Source organism: Nothobranchius furzeri, chromosome 10, assembly GCF_043380555.1.
Source record: "Nothobranchius furzeri strain GRZ-AD chromosome 10, NfurGRZ-RIMD1, whole genome shotgun sequence".
NCBI classification, from domain to species: Eukaryota; Metazoa; Chordata; class Actinopteri; order Cyprinodontiformes; family Nothobranchiidae; genus Nothobranchius; species Nothobranchius furzeri.
Window position 1 is genome coordinate 12,929,370 of NC_091750.1, and position 22,289 is coordinate 12,951,658.

Below are 22,289 nucleotides of genomic sequence, written 5' to 3' on the forward strand. Positions count from 1 at the left end.
CTGAGGAGCGTCTTGCCACTAGTCAAAACTGGGTCTGACTGAGCTTCTCCAGGAGAGAGGCCCAAGCAAGACGCGCCCCGAGGAGCGTCTTGCCACATGTGAATACTGGGTCTGACTGAGCGCCTCCAGGAGAGAGGCCCAAGCAAGACGCGCCCCGAGGAGCGTCTTGCCACATGTCAGCACTGGGTCTGACTGAGCGCCTCCAGGAGAGAGGCCCCAGCAAGACGGGCCCCGAGGAGCGTCTTGCCTTATGTCAGCACTCGGTCTGACTGAGCGCCTCCAGGAGAGAGGCCCAAGCAAGACGCGCCCCGAGGAGCGTCTTGCCATATGTCAACACTGGGTCTGACTGAGCGCCTCCAGGAGAGAGGCCCAAGCAAGACGCGCACCGACGAGCGTCTTGCTACGTGTCAACACAGGGTCTGACTGAGCGCCTCCAGGAGAGAGGCCCAAGCAAGATGCGCCCCGAGGAGCGTCTTGCCACGTGTCACCACTGGGTCTGACTGAGTGCCTCCAGGAGAGAGCCCGAAGCAAGACGCGCCCCGAGGAGCGTCTTGCCTTATGTCAGCACTCGGTCTGACTGAGCGCCTCCAGGAGAGAGGCCCAAGCAAGACGCGCCCCGAGGAGCGTCTTGCCACATGTCACTTCTCGGTCTAACTGAGCTTCTCCAGGAGAGAGGTCCAAGCAAGACGCGCCCCGAGGAGCGTCTTGCCACATGTCACTACTCGGTCTGACTGAGCGCCTCCAGGAGAGAGGTCCAAGCAAGACACGCCCCGAGGAGCGTCTTGCCACATGTTAACACTGGGTCTGACTGAGTGCCTCCATGAGAGAAGCCCCAGCAAGACGCCCCCCGAGGAGCGTCTTGCCACATGTCACTACTCGGTCTGACTGAGCGCCTCCAGGAGAGAGGCCCAAGCAAGACGCGCCCTGAGGAGCGTCTTGCCACGTGTCAACACTGGGTCTGACTGAGCTTCTCCAGGAGAGAGGCCCAAGCAAGACGCGCCCCGAGGAGCGTCTTGCCACATGTGAATACTGGGTCTGACTGATCGCCTCCAGGAGAGAGGCCCAAGCAAGACGCGCCCCGAGGAGCGTCTTGCCACATGTCAGCACTGGGTCTGACTGAGCGCCTCCAGGAGAGAGGCCCCAGCAAGACGCGCCCCGAGGAGCGTCTTGCCTTATGTCAGCACTCGGTCTGACTGAGCGCCTCCAGGAGAGAGGCCCCAGCAAGACGCGCCCCGAGGAGCGTCTTGCCCCGTGTCAACACTGGGTCTGATTGAGGGCCTTCTGGAGAGAGGCCCAAGCAAGACGCGCCCCGAGGAGTGTCTTGCCATATGTCAACACTGGGTCTGACTGAGCGCCTCCAGGAGAGAGGCCCAAGCAAGACGCGCACCGACGAGCGTCTTGCTACGTGTCAACACAGGGTCTGACTGAGCGCCTCCAGGAGAGAGGCCCAAGCAAGATGCGCCCCGAGGAGCGTCTTGCCACGTGTCACCACTGGGTCTGACTGAGTGCCTCCAGGAGAGAGCCCGAAGCAAGACGCGCCCCGAGGAGCGTCTTGCCTTATGTCAGCACTCGGTCTGACTGAGCGCCTCCAGGAGAGAGGCCCAAGCAAGACGCGCCCCGAGGAGCGTCTTGCCACATGTCACTTCTCGGTCTAACTGAGCGCCTCCAGGAGAGAGGTCCAAGCAAGACGCGCCCCGAGGAGCGTCTTGCCACATGTCACTACTCGGTCTGACTGAGCGCCTCCAGGAGAGAGGTCCAAGCAAGACGCGCCCCGAGGAGCGTCTTGCCACATGTCAACACTGGGTCTGACTGAGGGCCTCCAGGAGAGAAGCCCAAGCAAGACGCGCCCCGAGGAGCGTCTTGCCACATGTCAACAATGGGTCTGACTGAGGGCTTCCAGGAGAGAAGCCCAAGCAAGACGCGCCCAGAGGAGCGTCTTGACACATGTCAACACTGGGTCTGACAGAGGGCCTCCAGGAGAGAGGCCCAAGCAAGAAGCGCCCCGAGGAGTGTCTTGCCACATGTCACCACTGGGTCTGACTGAGCGCCTCCAGGAGAGAGGCCCAAGCAAGAAGCGCCCCGAGGAGAGTCTTGCCACATGTCACCACTTGGTCTGACTGAGCGCCTCCAGGAGAGAGGCCCAAGCAAGACGCGCCACGAGGAGCATCTTGCCACATGTCAACACTGGGTCTGACTGAGGGCCTCCATGAGAGAAGCCCAAGCAAGACGCTCCCCGAGGAGAGTCTTGCCACATGTCAACAATGGGTCTGACTGAGCGCCTCCAGGAGAGAGGCCCAAGCAAGACGCGCCCCAAGGAGCGTCTTGCCACGTGTCAACACTGAGTCTGACTGAGCGCCTCCAGGAGAGAGGCCCAAGCAAGACGCGCCCCGAGGAGCGTCTTGCCACATGTCACCAATGGGTCTGACTGAGCACCTCCAGGAGAGAGGCCCAAGCAAGACGCACCCCGAGGAGCGTCTTGCCACGTTTCAACACTGGGTCTGACTGAGCGCCTCCAGGAGAGAGGCCCAAGCAAGACGAGCCCCGAGGAGCGTCTTGCCACATGTCAACACTGGGTCTGACTGAGTGCCTCCATGAGAGAAGCCCCAGCAAGACGCGCCCCGAGGAGCGTCTTGCCACATGTCAGCACTCGGTCTGACTGAGAGCCTCCAGGAGAGAGGCCCAAGCAAGACGCGCCCCGAGGAGCATCTTGCCACATGTCACTACTCGGTCTGACTGAGCGCCTCCAGGAGAGAGGCCCAAGCAAGATGCATCCCGAGGAGCGTCTTGCCACATGTCAACAATGGGTCTGACTGAGGGCCTCCAGGAGAGAAGCCCAAGCAAGACGCGCCCCAAGGAGCGTCTTGCCACATGTCAACACTAGGTCTGACTGAGCGCCTCCAGGAGAGAGGCCCAAGCAAGACGCGCCCCGAGGAGCGTCTTGCCACATGTCAACACTGGGTCTTACTGAGCGCCTCCAGGCGAGAGGCCCAAGCAAGACGCGCCCCGAGGAGCGTCTTGCCACATGTCAACAATGGGTCTAACTGAGGGCCTCCAGGAGAGAAGCCCAAGCAAGACGCGCCCCGAGGAGCGTCTTGCCACATGTCAACAATGGGTCTTACTGAGGGCCTCCAGGAGAGAGGCCAAAGCAAGACGCGCCCCGAGGAGCGTCTTGACACATGTCAACACTGGGTCTGACAGAGGGCCTCCATGAGAGAAGCCCCAGCAAGACGTGCCCCGAGGAGCGTCTTGCCACATGTCAGTACTCGGTCTGACTGAGCGCCTCCAGGAGAGAGGCCCAAGCAAGACGTGCCCCGAGGAGCGTCTTGCCACGTGTCAACACTGAGTCTGACTGAGCGCCTCCAGGAGAGAGGCCCAAGCAAGACGCGCCCCGAGGAGCGTCTTGCCACATGTCACCAATGGGTCTGACTGAGCACCTCCAGGAGAGAGGCCCAAGCAAGACGCACCCCGAGGAGCGTCTTGCCACGTTTCAACACTGGGTCTGACTGAGCGCCTCCAGGAGAGAGGCCCAAGCAAGACGAGCCCCGAGGAGCGTCTTGCCACATGTCAACACTGGGTCTGACTGAGTGCCTCCAGGAGAGAGGCCCAAGCAAGACGCGCCCCGAGGAGCATCTTGCCACATGTCACTACTCGGTCTGACTGAGCGCCTCCAGGAGAGAGGCCCAAGCAAGATGCATCCCGAGGAGCGTCTTGCCACATGTCAACAATGGGTCTGACTGAGGGCCTCCAGGAGAGAAGCCCAAGCAAGACGCGCCCCAAGGAGCGTCTTGCCACATGTCAACACTAGGTCTGACTGAGCGCCTCCAGGAGAGAGGCCCAAGCAAGACGCGCCCCGAGGAGCGTCTTGCCACATGTCAACACTGGGTCTTACTGAGCGCCTCCAGGCGAGAGGCCCAAGCAAGACGCGCCCCGAGGAGCGTCTTGCCACATGTCAACAATGGGTCTGACTGAGGGCCTCCAGGAGAGAAGCCCAAGCAAGACGCGCCCAGAGGAGCGTCTTGCAACATGTCAACAATGGGTCTTACTGAGGGCCTCCAGGAGAGAGGCCAAAGCAAGACGCGCCCCGAGGAGCGTCTTGACACATGTCAACACTGGGTCTGACAGAGGGCCTCCATGAGAGAAGCCCCAGCAAGACGTGCCCCGAGGAGCGTCTTGCCACATGTCACTACTCGGTCTGACTGAGCGCCTCCAGGAGAGAGGCCCAAGCAAGACGTGCCCCGAGGAGCGTCTTGCCACATGTCAACAATGGGTCTGACTGAGGGCCTCCAGGAGAGAAGCCCAAGCAAGACGCGCCCCGAGGAGCGTCTTGCCACATGTCAACACTGGGTCTGACTGAGCGCCTCCAGGAGAGAGGCCCAAGCAAGACACGCCCCGAGGAGCGTCTTGACACATGTCAACACTGGGTCTGACAGAGGGCATCCAGGAGAGAGGCCCAAGCAATACACGCCCCGAGGAGCGTCTTGCCACTTGTCACCACTGGGTCTGAATGAGCGCCTCCAGGAGAGAGGCCCAAGCAAGACGCGCCACGAGGAGCGTCTTGCCACATGTCAACACTGGGTCTGACTGAGGGCCTCCATGAGAGAAGCCCAAGCAAGACGCGCCCCGAGGAGAGTCTTGCCACATGTCAACACTCGGTCTGACAGAGGGCATCCAGGAGAGGGGCCCAAGCAATACGCGCCCCGAGGAGCGTCTTGCTACATGTCACCACTGGGTCTGACTGAGCGCCTCCAGGAGAGAGGCCCAACCAAGATGCGCCCTGAGGAGCGTCTTGCCACTAGTCAAAACTGGGTCTGACTGAGCTTCTCCAGGAGAGAGGCCCAAGCAAGACGCGCCCCGAGGAGCGTCTTGCCACATGTGAATACTGGGTCTGACTGAGCGCCTCCAGGAGAGAGGCCCAAGCAAGACGCGCCCCGAGGAGCGTCTTGCCACATGTCAGCACTGGGTCTGACTGAGCGCCTCCAGGAGAGAGGCCCCAGCAAGACGCGCCCCGAGGAGCGTCTTGCCATATGTCAACACTGGGTCTGACTGAGCGCCTCCAGGAGAGAGGCCCAAGCAAGACGCGCACCGACGAGCGTCTTGCTACGTGTCAACACAGGGTCTGACTGAGCGCCTCCAGGAGAGAGGCCCAAGCAAGATGCGCCCCGAGGAGCGTCTTGCCACGTGTCACCACTGGGTCTGACTGAGTGCCTCCAGGAGAGAGCCCGAAGCAAGACGCGCCCCGAGGAGCGTCTTGCCTTATGTCAGCACTCGGTCTGACTGAGCGCCTCCAGGAGAGAGGCCCAAGCAAGACGCGCCCCGAGGAGCGTCTTGCCACATGTCACTTCTCGGTCTAACTGAGCTTCTCCAGGAGAGAGGTCCAAGCAAGACGCGCCCCGAGGAGCGTCTTGCCACATGTCACCACTGGGTCTGACTGAGCGCCTCCAGGAGAGAGGCCCAACCAAGATGCGCCCTGAGGAGCGTCTTGCCACTAGTCAAAACTGGGTCTGACTGAGCTTCTCCAGGAGAGAGGCCCAAGCAAGACGCGCCCCGAGGAGCGTCTTGCCACATGTGAATACTGGGTCTGACTGAGCGCCTCCAGGAGAGAGGCCCAAGCAAGACGCGCCCCGAGGAGCGTCTTGCCACATGTCAGCACTGGGTCTGACTGAGCGCCTCCAGGAGAGAGGCCCCAGCAAGACGCGCCCCGAGGAGCGTCTTGCCATATGTCAACACTGGGTCTGACTGAGCGCCTCCAGGAGAGAGGCCCAAGCAAGACGCGCACCGACGAGCGTCTTGCTACGTGTCAACACAGGGTCTGACTGAGCGCCTCCAGGAGAGAGGCCCAAGCAAGATGCGCCCCGAGGAGCGTCTTGCCACGTGTCACCACTGGGTCTGACTGAGTGCCTCCAGGAGAGAGCCCGAAGCAAGACGCGCCCCGAGGAGCGTCTTGCCTTATGTCAGCACTCGGTCTGACTGAGCGCCTCCAGGAGAGAGGCCCAAGCAAGACGCGCCCCGAGGAGCGTCTTGCCACATGTCACTTCTCGGTCTAACTGAGCTTCTCCAGGAGAGAGGTCCAAGCAAGACGCGCCCCGAGGAGCGTCTTGCCACATGTCACTACTCGGTCTGACTGAGCGCCTCCAGGAGAGAGGTCCAAGCAAGACACGCCCCGAGGAGCGTCTTGCCACATGTTAACACTGGGTCTGACTGAGTGCCTCCATGAGAGAAGCCCCAGCAAGACGCCCCCCGAGGAGCGTCTTGCCACATGTCACTACTCGGTCTGACTGAGCGCCTCCAGGAGAGAGGCCCAAGCAAGACGCGCCCCGAGGAGCGTCTTGCCACATGTCAACAATGGGTCTGACTGAGGGCCTCCAGGAGAGAAGCCCAAGCAAGACGCGCCCCGAGGAGCGTCTTGCCACATGTCAACAATGGGTCTGACTGAGGGCCTCCAGGAGAGAAGCCCAAGCAAGACGCGCCCCGAGGAGCGTCTTGCCATATGTCAACACTGGGTCTGACTGAGCGCCTCCAGGAGAGAGGCCCAAGCAAGACGCGCACCGACGAGCGTCTTGCTACGTGTCAACACAGGGTCTGACTGAGCGCCTCCAGGAGAGAGGCCCAAGCAAGATGCGCCCCGAGGAGCGTCTTGCCACGTGTCACCACTGGGTCTGACTGAGTGCCTCCAGGAGAGAGCCCGAAGCAAGACGCGCCCCGAGGAGCGTCTTGCCTTATGTCAGCACTCGGTCTGACTGAGCGCCTCCAGGAGAGAGGCCCAAGCAAGACGCGCCCCGAGGAGCGTCTTGCCACATGTCACTTCTCGGTCTGACTGAGCGCCTCCAGGAGAGAGGCCCAAGCAAGACGCGCCCCGAGGAGCGTCTTGCCACATGTCACTACTCGGTCTGACTGAGCGCCTCCAGGAGAGAGGTCCAAGCAAGACACGCCCCGAGGAGCGTCTTGCCACATGTTAACACTGGGTCTGACTGAGTGCCTCCATGAGAGAAGCCCCAGCAAGACGCCCCCCGAGGAGCGTCTTGCCACATGTCACTACTCGGTCTGACTGAGCGCCTCCAGGAGAGAGGCCCAAGCAAGACGCGCCCCGAGGAGCGTCTTGCCACATGTCAACAATGGGTCTGACTGAGGGCCTCCAGGAGAGAAGCCCAAGCAAGACGCGCCCCGAGGAGCGTCTTGCCACATGTCAACAATGGGTCTGACTGAGGGCCTCCAGGAGAGAAGCCCAAGCAAGACGCGCCCCGAGGAGCATCTTGACACATGTCAACACTGGGTCTGACAGAGGGCCTCCAGGAGAGAGGCCCAAGCAAGAAGCGCCCCCAGGAGTGTCTTGCCACATGTCACCACTGGGTCTGACTGAGCGCCTCCAGGAGAGAGGCCCAAGCAAGATGCGCCACGAGGAGCGTCTTCCCACATGTCAACACTGGGTCTGACTGAGGGCCTCCATGAGAGAAGCCCAAGCAAGACGCGCCCCGAGGAGAGTCTTGCCACATGTCAACACTCGGTCTTACAGAGGGCATCCAGGAGAGAGGCCCAAGCAATACGCGCCCCGAGGAGCGTCTTGCTACATGTCACCACTGGGTCTGACTGAGCGCCTCCAGGAGAGAGGCCCAACCAAGATGCGCCCTGAGGAGCGTCTTGCCACGTGTCAACACTGGGTCTGACTGAGCGCCTCCAGGAGAGAGGCCCAAGCAAGACGCGCCCCGTGGAGCGTCTTGCCACATGTGAATACTGGGTCTGACTGAGCGCCTCCAGGAGAGAGGCCCAAGCAAGACGCGCCCCGAGGAGCGTCTTGCCTTATGTCAGCACTCGGTCTGACTGAGCGCCTCCAGGAGAGAGGCCCCAGCAAGACGCGCCCCGAGGAGCGTCTTGCCCCGTGTCAACACTGGGTCTGATTGAGGGCCTTCTGGAGAGAGGCCCAAGCAAGACGCGCCCCGAGGAGTGTCTTGCCATATGTCAACACTGGGTCTGACTGAGCGCCTCCAGGAGAGAGGCCCAAGCAAGACACGCCCCGAGGAGCGTCTTGCCACATGTCAGCACTGGGTCTGACTGAGCGCCTCCAGGAGAGAGGCCCAAGCAAGACACGCCCCGAGGAGCGTCTTGCCACATGTCAGCACTGGGTCTGACTGAGCGCCTCCAGGAGAGAGGCCCCAGCAAGACGCGCCCCGAGGAGCGTCTTGCCTTATGTCAGCACTCGGTCTGACTGAGCGCCTCCAGGAGAGAGGCCCAAGAAAGACGAGCCCCGAGGAGCGTCTTGCTACGTGTCAACACAGGGTCTGACTGAGCGCCTCCAGGAGAGAGGCCCAAGCAAGATGCGCCCCGAGGAGCGTCTTGCCACGTGTCACCACTGGGTCTGACTGAGTGCCTCCAGGAGAGAGCCCGAAGCAAGACGCGCCCCGAGGAGCGTCTTGCCTTATGTCAGCACTCGGTCTGACTGAGCGCCTCCAGGAGAGAGGCCCAAGCAAGACGCGCCCCGAGGAGCGTCTTGCCACATGTCACTTCTCGGTCTAACTGAGCTTCTCCAGGAGAGAGGTCCAAGCAAGACGCGCCCCGAGGAGCGTCTTGCCACATGTCACTACTCGGTCTGACTGAGCGCCTCCAGGAGAGAGGTCCAAGCAAGACACGCCCCGAGGAGCGTCTTGCCACATGTTAACACTGGGTCTGACTGAGTGCCTCCATGAGAGAAGCCCCAGCAAGACGCCCCCCGAGGAGCGTCTTGCCACATGTCACTACTCGGTCTGACTGAGCGCCTCCAGGAGAGAGGCCCAAGCAAGACGCGCCCCGAGGAGCGTCTTGCCACATGTCAACAATGGGTCTGACTGAGGGCCTCCAGGAGAGAAGCCCAAGCAAGACGCGCCCCGAGGAGCGTCTTGCCACATGTCAACAATGGGTCTGACTGAGGGCCTCCAGGAGAGAAGCCCAAGCAAGACGCGCCCCGAGGAGCATCTTGACACATGTCAACACTGGGTCTGACAGAGGGCCTCCAGGAGAGAGGCCCAAGCAAGAAGCGCCCCCAGGAGTGTCTTGCCACATGTCACCACTGGGTCTGACTGAGCGCCTCCAGGAGAGAGGCCCAAGCAAGATGCGCCACGAGGAGCGTCTTGCCACATGTCAACACTGGGTCTGACTGAGGGCCTCCATGAGAGAAGCCCAAGCAAGACGCGCCCCGAGGAGAGTCTTGCCACATGTCAACACTCGGTCTTACAGAGGGCATCCAGGAGAGAGGCCCAAGCAATACGCGCCCCGAGGAGCGTCTTGCTACATGTCACCACTGGGTCTGACTGAGCGCCTCCAGGAGAGAGGCCCAACCAAGATGCGCCCTGAGGAGCGTCTTGCCACGTGTCAACACTGGGTCTGACTGAGCGCCTCCAGGAGAGAGGCCCAAGCAAGACGCGCCCCGTGGAGCGTCTTGCCACATGTGAATACTGGGTCTGACTGAGCGCCTCCAGGAGAGAGGCCCAAGCAAGACGCGCCCCGAGGAGCGTCTTGCCTTATGTCAGCACTCGGTCTGACTGAGCGCCTCCAGGAGAGAGGCCCCAGCAAGACGCGCCCCGAGGAGCGTCTTGCCCCGTGTCAACACTGGGTCTGATTGAGGGCCTTCTGGAGAGAGGCCCAAGCAAGACGCGCCCCGAGGAGTGTCTTGCCATATGTCAACACTGGGTCTGACTGAGCGCCTCCAGGAGAGAGGCCCAAGCAAGACACGCCCCGAGGAGCGTCTTGCCACATGTCAGCACTGGGTCTGACTGAGCGCCTCCAGGAGAGAGGCCCAAGCAAGACACGCCCCGAGGAGCGTCTTGCCACATGTCAGCACTGGGTCTGACTGAGCGCCTCCAGGAGAGAGGCCCCAGCAAGACGCGCCCCGAGGAGCGTCTTGCCTTATGTCAGCACTCGGTCTGACTGAGCGCCTCCAGGAGAGAGGCCCAAGAAAGACGAGCCCCGAGGAGCGTCTTGCCCCTGTCAACACTGGGTCTGATTGAGGGCCTTCTGGAGAGAAGCCCAAGCAAGACGCGCCGCGAGGAGCGTCTTGCCACATGTCAACAATGGGTCTGACTGAGGGCCTCCAGGAGAGAAGCCCAAGCAAGACGCGCCCCGAGGAGCGTCTTGACACATGTCAACACTGGGTCTGACAGAGGGCCTCCAGGAGAGAGGCCCAAGCAAGAAGCGCCCCGAGGAGTGTCTTGCCACATGTCACCACTGGGTCTGACTGAGCGCCTCCAGGAGAGAGGCCCAAGCAAGACGCGCCCCGAGGAGCGTCAGGCCACATGTCACTACTCAGTCTGACTGAGCGCCTCCAGGAGAGAGGCCCAAGCAAGACGCGCCCCGAGGAGCGTCTTGCCACTTGTCAACAATGGGTCTGACTTAGGGCCTCCAGGAGAGAAGCCCAAGCAAGACGCGCCCCGAGGAGCCTCTTGCCACATGTCAACAATGGGTCTTACTGAGGGCCTCCAGGAGAGAAGCCCAAGCAAGACGCGCCCCGAGGAGCTTCTTGCCACATGTCAGCACTCAGTCTGACTGAGCGCCTCCAGGAGAGAGGCCAAAGCAAGATGCGCTCGGAGGAGCGTCTTGCCACATGTTAACACTAGGTCTGACAGAGGGCCTCCAGGAGAGAGGCCCAAGCAAGACGCGCCCCGAGGAGCGTCTTGCCACATGTCACCTCTGGTTCTGACTGAGCGCCTCCAGGAGAGAGGCCCAAGCAAGACGCGCCCCGAGGAGCGTCTTGTCACATGTCAACACTGGGTCTGTCTGACCGCCTCCAGGAGAGAAACCCAAGCAAGACGCGCCCCGAGGAGCGTCTTGCCACATGTCAACAATGGGTCTGACTGAGGGCCTACAGGAGAGAAGCCCAAGCAAGACGCGCCCCGAGGAGCGTCTTGCCACATGTCAACAATGGGTCTTACTGAGGGCCTCCAGGAGAGAGGCCAAAGCAAGACGCGCCCCGAGGAGCGTCTTGACACATGTCAACACTGGGTCTGACAGAGGGCCTCCATGAGAGAGGCACAAGCAAGACGCGCCCCGAGGAGTGTCTTGCCACATGTCAACAATGGGTCTGACTGAGCGCCTCCAGGAGAGAGGCCCAAGCAAGACGCGCCCCAAGGAGCGTCTTGCCACGTGTCAACACTGAGTCTGACTGAGCGCCTGAAGGAGAGAGGCCCAAGCAAGACGCGCCCCGAGGAGCGTCTTGCCACATGCCACCAATGGGTCTGACTGAGCGCCTCCAGGAGAGAGGCCCAAAAAAGACGAGCCCTGAGGAGCGTCTTGCCACGTTTCAACACTGGGTCTGACTGAGTGCCTCCATGAGAGAAGCCCCAGCAAGATGCGCCCCGAGGAGCGTCTTGCCACATGTCAGCACTCGGTCTGACTGAGTGCCTCCAGGAGAGAGGCCCAAGCAAGACGCGCCCCGAGGAGCATCTTGCCACATGTCACTACTCGGTCTGACTGAGCGCCTCCAGGAGAGAGGCCCAAGCAAGACGTGCCCCGAGGAGCGTCTTGCCACATGTCACCTCTGGTTCTGACTGAGCGCCTCCAGGAGAGAGGCCCAAGCAAGACGCGACCCGAGGAGCGTCTTGTCACATGTCAACACTGGGTCTGTCTGAGCGCCTCCAGGAGAGAAGCCCAAGCAAGACGCGCCCGAGGAGCGTCTTGCCACGTGTCAACACTGGGTCTGATTGAGGGCCTTCTGGAGAAAGGCCCAAGCAAGACGCGCCCCGAGGAGCGTCTTGCCACATGTCAACAATGGGTCTGACTGAGGTCCTCCAGGAGAGAACCCCAAGCAAGACGCGCCCCGAGGAGCGTCTTGCCACATGTCAACAATGGGTCTTAGTGAGGGCCTCCAGGAGAGAAGCCCAAGGAAGAAGCGCCCCGAGGAGCTTCTTGCCACATGTCAGCACTCGGTCTGACTGAGCGCCTCCAGGAGAGAGGCCAAAGCAAGATGCGCTCGGAGGAGCATCTTGCCACATGTTAACACTTGTTCTGACAGAGGGCCTCCAGGAGAGAGGCCCAAGCAAGACGCGCCCGAGGAGCATCTTGCCACGTGTCAACACTGGGTCTGATTGAGGGCCTTCTGGAGAGAGGCCCAAGCAAGATGCGCCCCGAGGAGCGTCTTGCCACATGTCAACAATGGGTCTGACTGAGGTCCTCCAGGAGAGAAGCCCAAGCAAGACGCGCCCCGAGGAGCGTCTTGCCACATGTCAACAATGGGTCTTAGTGAGGGCCTCCAGGAGAGAAGCCCAAGCAAGACGCGCCCCGAGGAGCTTCTTTCCACATGTCAGCACTCGGTCTGACTGAGCGCCTCCAGGAGAGAGGCCAAAGCAAGATGCGCTCGGAGGAGCGTCTTGCCACATGTTAACACTGGTTCTGACAGAGGGCCTCCAGGAGAGAGGCCCAAGCAAGACGCGCCCCGAGGAACGTCTTGCCACATGTAACCTCTGGTTCTGACTGAGCGCCTCCAGGAGAGAGGCCCAAGCAAGACGCGCCACGAGGAGCGTCTTGCCACATGTCAACACTGGGTCTGACTGAGGGCCTCCATGAGAGAAGCCCAAGCAAGACGCGCCCCGAGGAGAGTCTTGCCACATGTCAACACTCGGTCTTACAGAGGGCATCCAGGAGAGAGGCCCAAGCAATACGCGCCCCGAGGAGCGTCTTGCTACATGTCACCACTGGGTCTGACTGAGCGCCTCCAGGAAAGAGGCCCAACCAAGATGCGCCCTGAGGAGCGTCTTGCCACGTGTCAACACTGGGTCTGACTGAGCGCCTCCAGGAGAGAGGCCCAAGCAAGACGCGCCCCGAGGAGCGTCTTGCCACATGTGAATACTGGGTCTGACTGAGCGCCTCCAGGAGAGAGGCCCAAGCAAGACGCGCCCCGAGGAGCGTCTTGCCACATGTCAGCACTGGGTCTGACTGAGCGCCTCCAGGAGAGAGGCCCCAGCAAGACGCGCCCCGAGGAGCGTCTTGCCTTATGTCAGCACTCGGTCTGACTGAGCGCCTCCAGGAGAGAGGCCCAAGCAAGACGCGCCCCGAGGAGCGTCTTGCCCCGTGTCAACACTGGGTCTGATTGAGGGCCTTCTGGAGAGAGGCCCAAGCAAGACGCGCCCCGAGGAGTGTCTTGCCATATGTCAACACTGGGTCTGACTGAGCGCCTCCAGGAGAGAGGCCCAAGCAAGACGCGCACCGACGAGCGTCTTGCCACGTGTCAACACAGGGTCTGACTGAGCGCCTCCAGGAGAGAGTCCCAAGCAAGATGCGCCCCGAGGAGCGTCTTGCCACGTGTCACCACTGGGTCTGACTGAGTGCCTCCAGGAGAGAAGCCCCAGCAAGACGCCCCCCGAGGAGCGTCTTGCCACATGTCACTACTCGGTCTGACTGAGCGCCAACAGGAGAGAGGTCCAAGCAAGACACGCCCCGAGGAGCGTCTTGACACATGTCAACACTGGGTCTGACTGAGTGCCTCCATGAGAGAAGCCCAAGCAAGACGCCCCCCGAGGAGTGTCTTGCCACATGTCACTACTCGGTCTGACTGAGAGCCTCCAGGAGAGAGGCCCAAGCAAGACGTGCCCCGAGGAGCGTCTTGCCACATGTCAACAATGGGTCTGACTGAGGGCCTCCAGGAGAGAAGCCCAAGCAAGACGCGCCCCGAGGAGCGTCTTGCCACATGTCAACAATGGGTCTGACTGAGGGCCTCCAGGAGAGAAGCCCAAGCAAGACGCGCCCCGAGGAGCGTCTTGACACATGTCAACACTGGGTCTGACAGAGGGCCTCCAGGAGAGAGGCCCAAGCAAGAAGCGCCCCGAAGAGTGTCTTGCCACATGTCACCACTGGGTCTGACTGAGCGCCTCCAGGAGAGAGGCCCAAGCAAGACGCGCCCCGAGGAGCGTCAGGCCACATGTCACTACTCAGTCTGACTGAGCGCCTCCAGGAGAGAGGCCCAAGCAAGACGCGCCCCGAGGAGCGTCTTGCCACGTGTCAACACTGGGTCTGATTGAGGGCCTTCTGGAGAGAGGCCCAAGCAAGACGCGCCCCGAGGAGCGTCTTGCCACTTGTCAACAATGGGTCTGACTGAGGGCCTCCAGGAGAGAAGCCCAAGCAAGACGCGCCCCGAGGAGCGTCTTGCCACATGTCAACAATGGGTCTTACTGAGGGCCTCCAGGAGAGAAGCCCAAGCAAGACGCGCCCCGAGGAACTTCTTGCCACATGTCAGCACTCAGTCTGACTGAGCGCCTCCAGGAGAGAGGCCAAAGCAAGATGCGCTCGGAGGAGCGTCTTGCCACATGTTAACACTGGGTCTGACAGAAGGCCTCCAGGAGAGAGGCCCAAGCAAGACGCGCCCCGAGGAGCGTCTTGCCACTTGTCACCTCTGGTTCTAACTGAGCGCCTCCAGGAGAGAGGCCTAAGTAAGACGCGCCCCGAGGAGCGTCTTGTCACATGTCAACACTGGGTCTGTCTGACCGCCTCCAGGAGAGAAACCCAAGCAAGACGCGCCCCGAGGAGCGTCTTGCCACATGTCAACAATGGGTCTGACTGAGGGCCTCCAGGAGAGAGGCCAAAGCAAGATGCGCCCCGAGGAGCGTCTTGACACATGTCAACACTGGGTCTGACAGAGGGCCTCCATGAGAGAGGCACAAGCAAGACGCGCCCCGAGGAGCGTCTTGACACATGTCAACACTGGGTCTGACAGAGGGCCTCCATGAGAGAGGCACAAGCAAGACGCGCCCCGAGGAGTGTCTTGCCACATGTCAACAATGGGTCTGACTGAGCGCCTCCAGGAGAGAGGCCCAAGCAAGACGCGCCCCAAGGAGCGTCTTGCCACGTGTCAACACTGAGTCTGACTGAGCGCCTCCGGGAGAGAGGCCCAAGCAAGACGCGCCCCAAGGAGCGTCTTGCCACATGCCACCAATGGGTCTGACTGAGCGCCTCCAGGAAAGAGGCCCAAAAAAGATGAGCCCCGAGGAGCGTCTTGCCACGTTTCAACACTGGGTCTGACTGAGCGCCTCCAGGAGAGAGGCCCAAGCAAGACGAGCCCCGAGGAGCATCTTGCCACATGTCAGCACTGGGTCTGACTGAGCGCCTCCAGGAGAGAGGCCCCAGCAAGACGCGCCCCGAGGAGCGTCTTGCCTTATGTCAGCACTCGGTCTGACTGAGCGCCTAAAGGAGAGAGGCCCAAGCAAGACGCGCCCCGAGGAGCGTCTTGCCCCGTGTCAACACTGGGTCTGATTGAGGGCCTTCTGGAGAGAGGCCCAAGCAAGACGCGCCCCGAGGAGTGTCTTACCATATGTCAACACTGGGTCTGACTGAGCGCCTCCAGGAGAGAGGCCCAAGCAAGACGCGCACCGACGAGCGTCTTGCCACGTGTCAACACAGGGTCTGACTGAGCGCCTCCAGGAGAGAGGCCCAAGCAAGATGCGCCCCGAGGAGCGTCTTGCCACGTGTCACCACTGGGTCTGACTGAGTGCCTCCAGGAGAGAGCCCGAAGCAAGAAGCGCCCCGAGGAGCGTCTTGCCTTATGTCAGCACTCGGTCTGACTGAGCGCCTCCAGGAGAGAGGCCCAAGCAAGACGCGCCCCGAGGAGCGTCATGCCACATGTCAATTCTCGGTCTAACTGAGCGCCTCCAGGAGAGAGGTCCAAGCAAGACGCGCCCCGAGGAGCGTCTTGCCACATGTCACTACTCGGTCTGACTGAGCGCCTCCAGGAGAGAGGTCCAAGCAAGACACGCCCCGAGGAGCGTCTTGACACATGTCAACACTGGGTCTGACTGAGTGCCTCCATGAGAGAAGCCCCAGCAAGACGCCCCCCGAGGAGCGTCTTGCCACATGTCACTACTCGGTCTGACTGAGCGCCTCCAGGAGAGAGGCCCAAATAAGACGTGCCCCGAGGAGCGTCTTGCCACATGTCAACAATGGGTCTGACTGAGGGCCTCCAGGAGAGAAGCCCAAGCAAGACGCGCCCCGAGGAGCTTCTTGACACATGTCAACACTGGGTCTGACAGAGGGCCTCCAGGAGAGAGGCCCAAGCAAGAAGCGCCCCGAGGAGTGTCTTGCCACATGTCACCACTGGTTCTGACTGAGCGCCTCCAGGAGAGAGGCCCAAGCAAGAAGCGCCCCGAGGAGCGTCTTGCCACATGTCACCACTGGGTCTGACTGAGCGCCTCCAGGAGAGAGGACCAAGCAAGACGCGCCACGAGGAGCGTCTTGCCACATGTCAACACTGGGTCTGACTGAGGGCCTCCATGAGAGAAGCCCAAGCAAGACACGCCCCGAGGAGAGTCTTGCCACATGTCAACACTCGGTCTTACAGAGGGCATCCAGGAGAGAGGCCCAAGCAATACGCGCCCCGAGGAGCGTCTTGCTACATGTCACCACTGGGTCTGACTGAGCGCCTCCAGGAGAGAGGCCCAACCAAGATGCACCCTGAGGAGCGTCTTGCCACGTGTCAACACTGGGTCTGACTGAGCGCCTCCAGGAGAGAGGCCCAAGCAAGACGCGCCCCGAGGAGCGTCTTGCCACATGTGAATACTGGGTCTGACTGAGCGCCACCTGGAGAGAGGCCCAAGAAAGACACGCCCCGAGGAGCATCTTGCCACCTGTCAGCACTGGGTCTGACTGAGCGCCTCCAGGAGAGAGGCCCCAGCAAGACGCGCCCCGAGGAGCGTCTTGCCTTATGTCAGCACTCGGTCTGACTGAGTGCCTCCAGGAGAGAGGCCCAAGCAAGACGCGCCCCGAGGAGCGTCTTGCCCCGTGTCAACCCTGGGTCTGATTGAGGGCCTTCTGGAGAGAGGCCCAAGCAAGACGCGCCCCGAGGAGTGTCTTGCCATATGTCAACACTGGGTCTGACTGAGCGCCTCCAGGAGAGAGGCCCAAGCAAGACGCGCACCGACGAGCGTCTTGCAACGTGTCAACACAGGGTCTGACTGAGCGCCTCCAGGAGAGAGGCCCAAGCAAGATGCACCCCGAGGAGCGTCTTGCCACGTGTCACCACTGGGTCTGACAGAGGGCCTCCAGGAGAGAGGCCCAAGCAAGAAGCGCCCCGAGGAGTGTCTTTCCACATGTCACCACTGGGTCAGACTGAGCGCCTCCAGGAGAGAGGCCCAAGCAAGACGCGCCCCGAGGAGCGTCAGGCCACATGTCACTACTCAGTCTGACTGAGCGCCTCCAGGAGAGAGGCCCAAGAAAGACGCGCCCCGAGGAGCGTCTTGCCACGTGTCAACACTGGGTCTGATTGAGGGCCTTCTGGAGAGAGGCCCAAGCAAGACTCGCCCCGAGGAGCGTCTTGCCACTTGTCAACAATGGGTCTGACTGAGGGCCTCCAGGAGAGAAGCCCAAGCAAGACGCGCACCGAGGAGCGTCTTGCCACATGTGCACAATGGGTCTTACTGAGGGCCTCCAGGAGATAAGCCCAAGCAAGACGCGCCCCGAGGAGCTTCTTGCCACATGTCAGCACTCAGTCTGACTGAGCGCCTCCAGGAGAGAGGCCAAAGCAAGATGCGCTCGGAGGAGCATCTTGCCACATGTTAACACTGGGTCTGACAGAGGGCCTCCAGGAGAGAGCCCCAAGCAAGACGCGCCCCGAGGAGCGTCTTGCCACATGTCACCTCTGGTTCTGACTGAGCGCCTCCAGGAGAGAGGCCCAAGCAAGACGCGCCCCGAGGAGCGTCTTGTCACATGTCAACACTGGGTCTGTCTGACCGCCTCCAGGAGAGAAACCCAAGCAAGACGCGCCCCGAGGAGCGTCTTGCCACATGTCAACAATGGGTCTGACTGAGGGCCTCCAGGAGAGAAGCCCAAGCAAGACGCGCCCCGAGGAGCGTCTTGCCACATGTCAACAATGGGTCTTACTGAGGGCCTCCAGGAGAGAGGCCAAAGCAAGACGCGCCCCGAGGAGCGTCTTGACACATGTCAACACTGGGTCTGACAGAGGGCCTCCATGAGAGAGGCACAAGCAAGACGCGCCCCGAGGAGTGTCGTGCCACATGTCAACAATGGGTCTGACTGAGCGCCTCCAGGAGAGAGGCCCAAGCAAGACGCGCCCCAAGGAGCGTCTTGCCACGTGTCAACACTGAGTCTGACTGAGCGCCTCCAGGAGAGAGGCCCAAGCAAGACGCGCCCCGAGGAGCGTCTTGCCACATGCCACCAATGGGTCTGACTGAGCGCCTCCAGGAGAGAGGCCCAAAAAAGACGAGCCCCGAGGAGCGTCTTGCCACGTTTCAACACTGGGTCTGACTGAGCGCCTCCAGGAGAGAGGCCCAAGCAAGACGAGCCCCGAGGAGCGTCTTGCCACATGTCAACTCTGGGTCTGACTGAGCGCCTCCAGGAGAGAGGCCCAAGCAAGACGCGCCCCGAGGAGCATCTTGCCACATGTCACTAGTCGGTCTGACTGAGCGCCTCCAGGAGAGAGGCCCAAGCAAGACACACCCCGAGGAGCGTCTTGCCACATGTCAACAATGGGTCTGACTGAGGGCCTCCAGGAGAGAGGCCCAAGCAAGACGCGCCCCAAGGAGCGTCTTGCCACATGTCAACACTGGGTCTGACTGAGCGCCTCCAGGAGAGAGGCCCAAGCAAGATGCGCCCCGAGGAGCGTCTTGCCACATGTCAACACTGGGTCTGACTGAGCGCCTCCAGGCGAGAGGCCCAAGCAAGACGCGCCCCGAGGAGCGTCTTGCCACATGTCACCTCTGGTTCTGACTGAGCGCCTCCAGGAGAGAGGCCCAAGCAAGACGCGACCCGAGGAGCGTCTTGTCACATGTCAACACTGGGTCTGTCTGAGCGCCTCCAGGAGAGAAGCCCAAGCAAGACGCGCCCGAGGAGCGTCTTGCCACGTGTCACTTCTCGGTCTAACTGAGCGCCTCCAGGAGAGAGGTCCAAGCAAGACGCGCCCCGAGGAGCGTCTTGCCACATGTCACTACTCGGTCTGACTGAGCGCCTCCAGGAGAGAGGTCCAAGCAAGACACGCCCAGAGGAGCGTCTTGCCACATGTCAACACTGGGTCTGACTGAGTGCCTCCATGAGAGAAGCCCCAGCAAGACGCCCCCCGAGGAGCGTCTTGCCACATGTCACTACTCGGTCTGACTGAGCGCCTCCAGGAGAGAGGCCCAAATAAGACGTGCCCCAAGGAGCGTCTTGCCTTATGTCAACAATGGGTCTGACTGAGGGCCTCCAGGAGAGAAGCCCAAGCAAGACGCGCCCCGAGGAGCTTCTTGACACATGTCAACACTGGGTCTGACAGAGGGCCTCCAGGAGAGAGGCCCAAGCAAGAAGCGCCCCGAGGAGTGTCTTGCCACATGTCACCACTATTTCTGACTGAGCGCCTCCAGGAGAGAGGCCCAAGCAAGAAGCGCCCCGAGGAGCGTCTTGCCACATGTCACCACTGGGTCTGACTGAGCGCCTCCAGGAGAGAGGCCCAAGCAAGACGCGCCACGAGGAGCGTCTTGCCACATGTCAACACTGGGTCTGACTGAGGGCCTCCATGAGAGAAGCCCAAGCAAGACGCGCCCCGAGGAGAGTCTTGCCACATGTCAACACTCGGTCTTACAGAGGGCATCCAGGAGAGAGGCCCAAGCAATACGCGCCCCGAGGAGCGTCTTGCTACATGTCACCACTGGGTCTGACTGAGCGCCTCCAAGAGTGAGGCCCAACCAAGATGCGCCCTGAGGAGCGTCTTGCCACGTGTCAACACTGGGTCTGACTGAGCGCCTCCAGGAGAGAGGCCCAAGCAAGACGCGCCCCGAGGAGCGTCTTGCCACATGTGAATACTGGGTCTGACTGAGCGCCTCCAGGAGAGAGGCCCAAGCAAGACACGCCCCGAGGAGCGTCTTGCCACATGTCAGCACTGGGTCTGACTGAGCGCCTCCAGGAGAGAGGCCCCAGCAAGACGCGCCCCGAGGAGCGTCTTGCCTTATGTCAGCACTCGGTCTGACTGAGCGCCTCCAGGAGAGAGGCCCAAGCAAGACGCGCCCCGAGGAGCGTCTTGCCCCGTGTCAACACTGGGTCTGATTGAGGGCCTTCTGGAGAGAGGCCCAAGCAAGACGCGCCCCGAGGAGTGTCTTGCCATATGTCAACACTGGGTCTGACTGAGCGCCTCCAGGAGAGAGGCCCAAGCAAGACGCGCACTGACGAGCGTCTTGCCACGTGTCAACACAGGGTCTGACTGAGCGCCTCCAGGAGAGAGGTCCAAGCAAGATGCGCCCCGAGGAGCATCTTGCCACGTGTCACCACTGGGTCTGACTGAGTGCCTCCAGGAGAGAGCCCGAAGCAAGACGCGCCCCGAGGAGCGTCTTGCCTTATGTCAGCACTCGGTCTGACTGAGCGCCTCCAGGAGAGAGGCCCAAGCAAGACGCGCCCAGAGGAGCGTCTTGCCACATGTCACTTCTCGGTCTAACTGAGCGCCTCCAGGAGAGAGGTCCAAGCATGACGCGCCCCGAGGAGCGTCTTGCCACATGTCACTACTCGGTCTGACTGAGCGCCTCCAGGAGAGAGGTCCAAGCAAGACACGCCCCGAGGAGCGTCTTGCCACATGTCAACACTGGGTCTGACTGAGTGCCTCCATGAGAGAAGCCCCAGCAAGACGCCCCCCGAGGAGCGTCTAGCCACATGTCACTACTCGGTCTGACTGAGCGCCTCCAGGAGAGAGGCCCAAGCAAGACGTGCCCCGAGGAGCGTCTTGCCACATGTCAACAATGGGTCTGACTGAGCGCCTCCAGGAGAGAGGCCCCAGCAAGACGCGCCCCGAGGAGCGTCTTGCCTTATGTCAGCACTCGGTCTGACTGAGCGCCTCCAGGAGAGAGGCCCAAGCAAGACGCGCCCCGAGGAGCGTCTTGCCACATGTCAGCACTGGGTCTGACTGAGCGCCTCCAGGAGAGAGGCCCCAGCAAGACGCGCCCCGAGGAGCGTCTTTCCTTATGTCAGCACTCGGTCTGACTGAGCGCCTCCAGGAGAGAGGCCCAAGCAAGACGCGCCCCGAGGAGCGTCTTGCCCCGTGTCCACACTGGGTCTGATTGAGGGCCTTCTGGAGAGAGGCCCAAGCAAGACGCGCCCCGAGGAGTGTCTTGCCATATGTCAACACTGGGTCTGACTGAGCGCCTCCAGGAGAGAGGCCCAAGCAAGACGCGCACCGACGAGCGTCTTGCCACGTGTCAATTCAGGGTCTGACTGAGCGCCTCCAGGAGAGAGGTCCAAGCAAGATGCGCCCCGAGGAGCGTCTTGCCACGTGTCACCACTGGGTCTGACTGAGTGCCTCCAGGAGAGAGCCCGAAGCAAGACGCGCCCCGAGGAGCGTCTTGCCTTATGTCAGCACTCGGTCTGACTGAGCGCCTCCAGGAGAGAGGCCCAAGCAAGACGCGCCCCGAGGAGCGTCTTGCCACATGTCACTTCTCGGTCTAACTGAGCGCCTCCAGGAGAGAGGTCCAAGCAAGACGCGCCCCGAGGAGCGTCTTGCCACATGTCACTACTCTGTCTGACTGGGCGCCTCCAGAAGAGAGGTCCAAGCAAGACACGCCCCGAGGAGCGTCTTGCCACATGTCAACACTGGGTCTGACTGAGTGCCTCCATGAGAGAAGCCCCAGCAAGACGCCCCCCGAGGAGCGTCTTGCCACATGTCACTACTCGGTCTGACTGAGCGCCTCCAGGAGAGAGGCCCAAGCAAGACGTGTCCCGAGGAGCGTCTTGCCACATGTCAACAATGGGTCTGACTGAGCGCCTCCAGTAGAGAGGCCCCAGCAAGACGCGCCCCGAGGAGCGTCTTGCCTTATGTCAGCACTCGGTCTGACTGAGCGCCTCCAGGAGAGAGGCCCAAGCAAGTCGCGCCCCGAGGAGCGTCTTGCCCCGTGTCAACACTGGGTCTGATTGAGGGCCTTCTGGAGAGAGGCCCAAGCAAGACGCGCCCCGTGGAGTGTCTTGCCATATGTCAACACTGGGTCTGACTGAGCGCCTCCAGGAGAGAGGCCCAAGCAAGACGCGCACCGACGAGCGTCTTGCCACGTGTCAACACAGGGTCTGACTGAGCGCCTCCAGGAGAGAGGCCCAAGCAAGATGCGCCCCGAGGAGCGTCTTGCCACGTGTCACCACTGGGTCTGAATGAGTGCCTCCAGGAGAGAGCCCGAAGCAAGACGCGCCCCGAGGAGCGTCTTGCCTTATGTCAGCACTCGGTCTGACTGAGCGCCTCCAGGAGAGAGGCCCAAGCAAGACGCGCCCCGAGGAGCGTCTTGACACATGTCACTTCTCGGTCTAACTGAGCGCCTCCAGGAGAGAGGTCCAAGCAAGACGCGCCCCGAGGAGCGTCTTGCCACATGTCACTACTCGGTCTGACT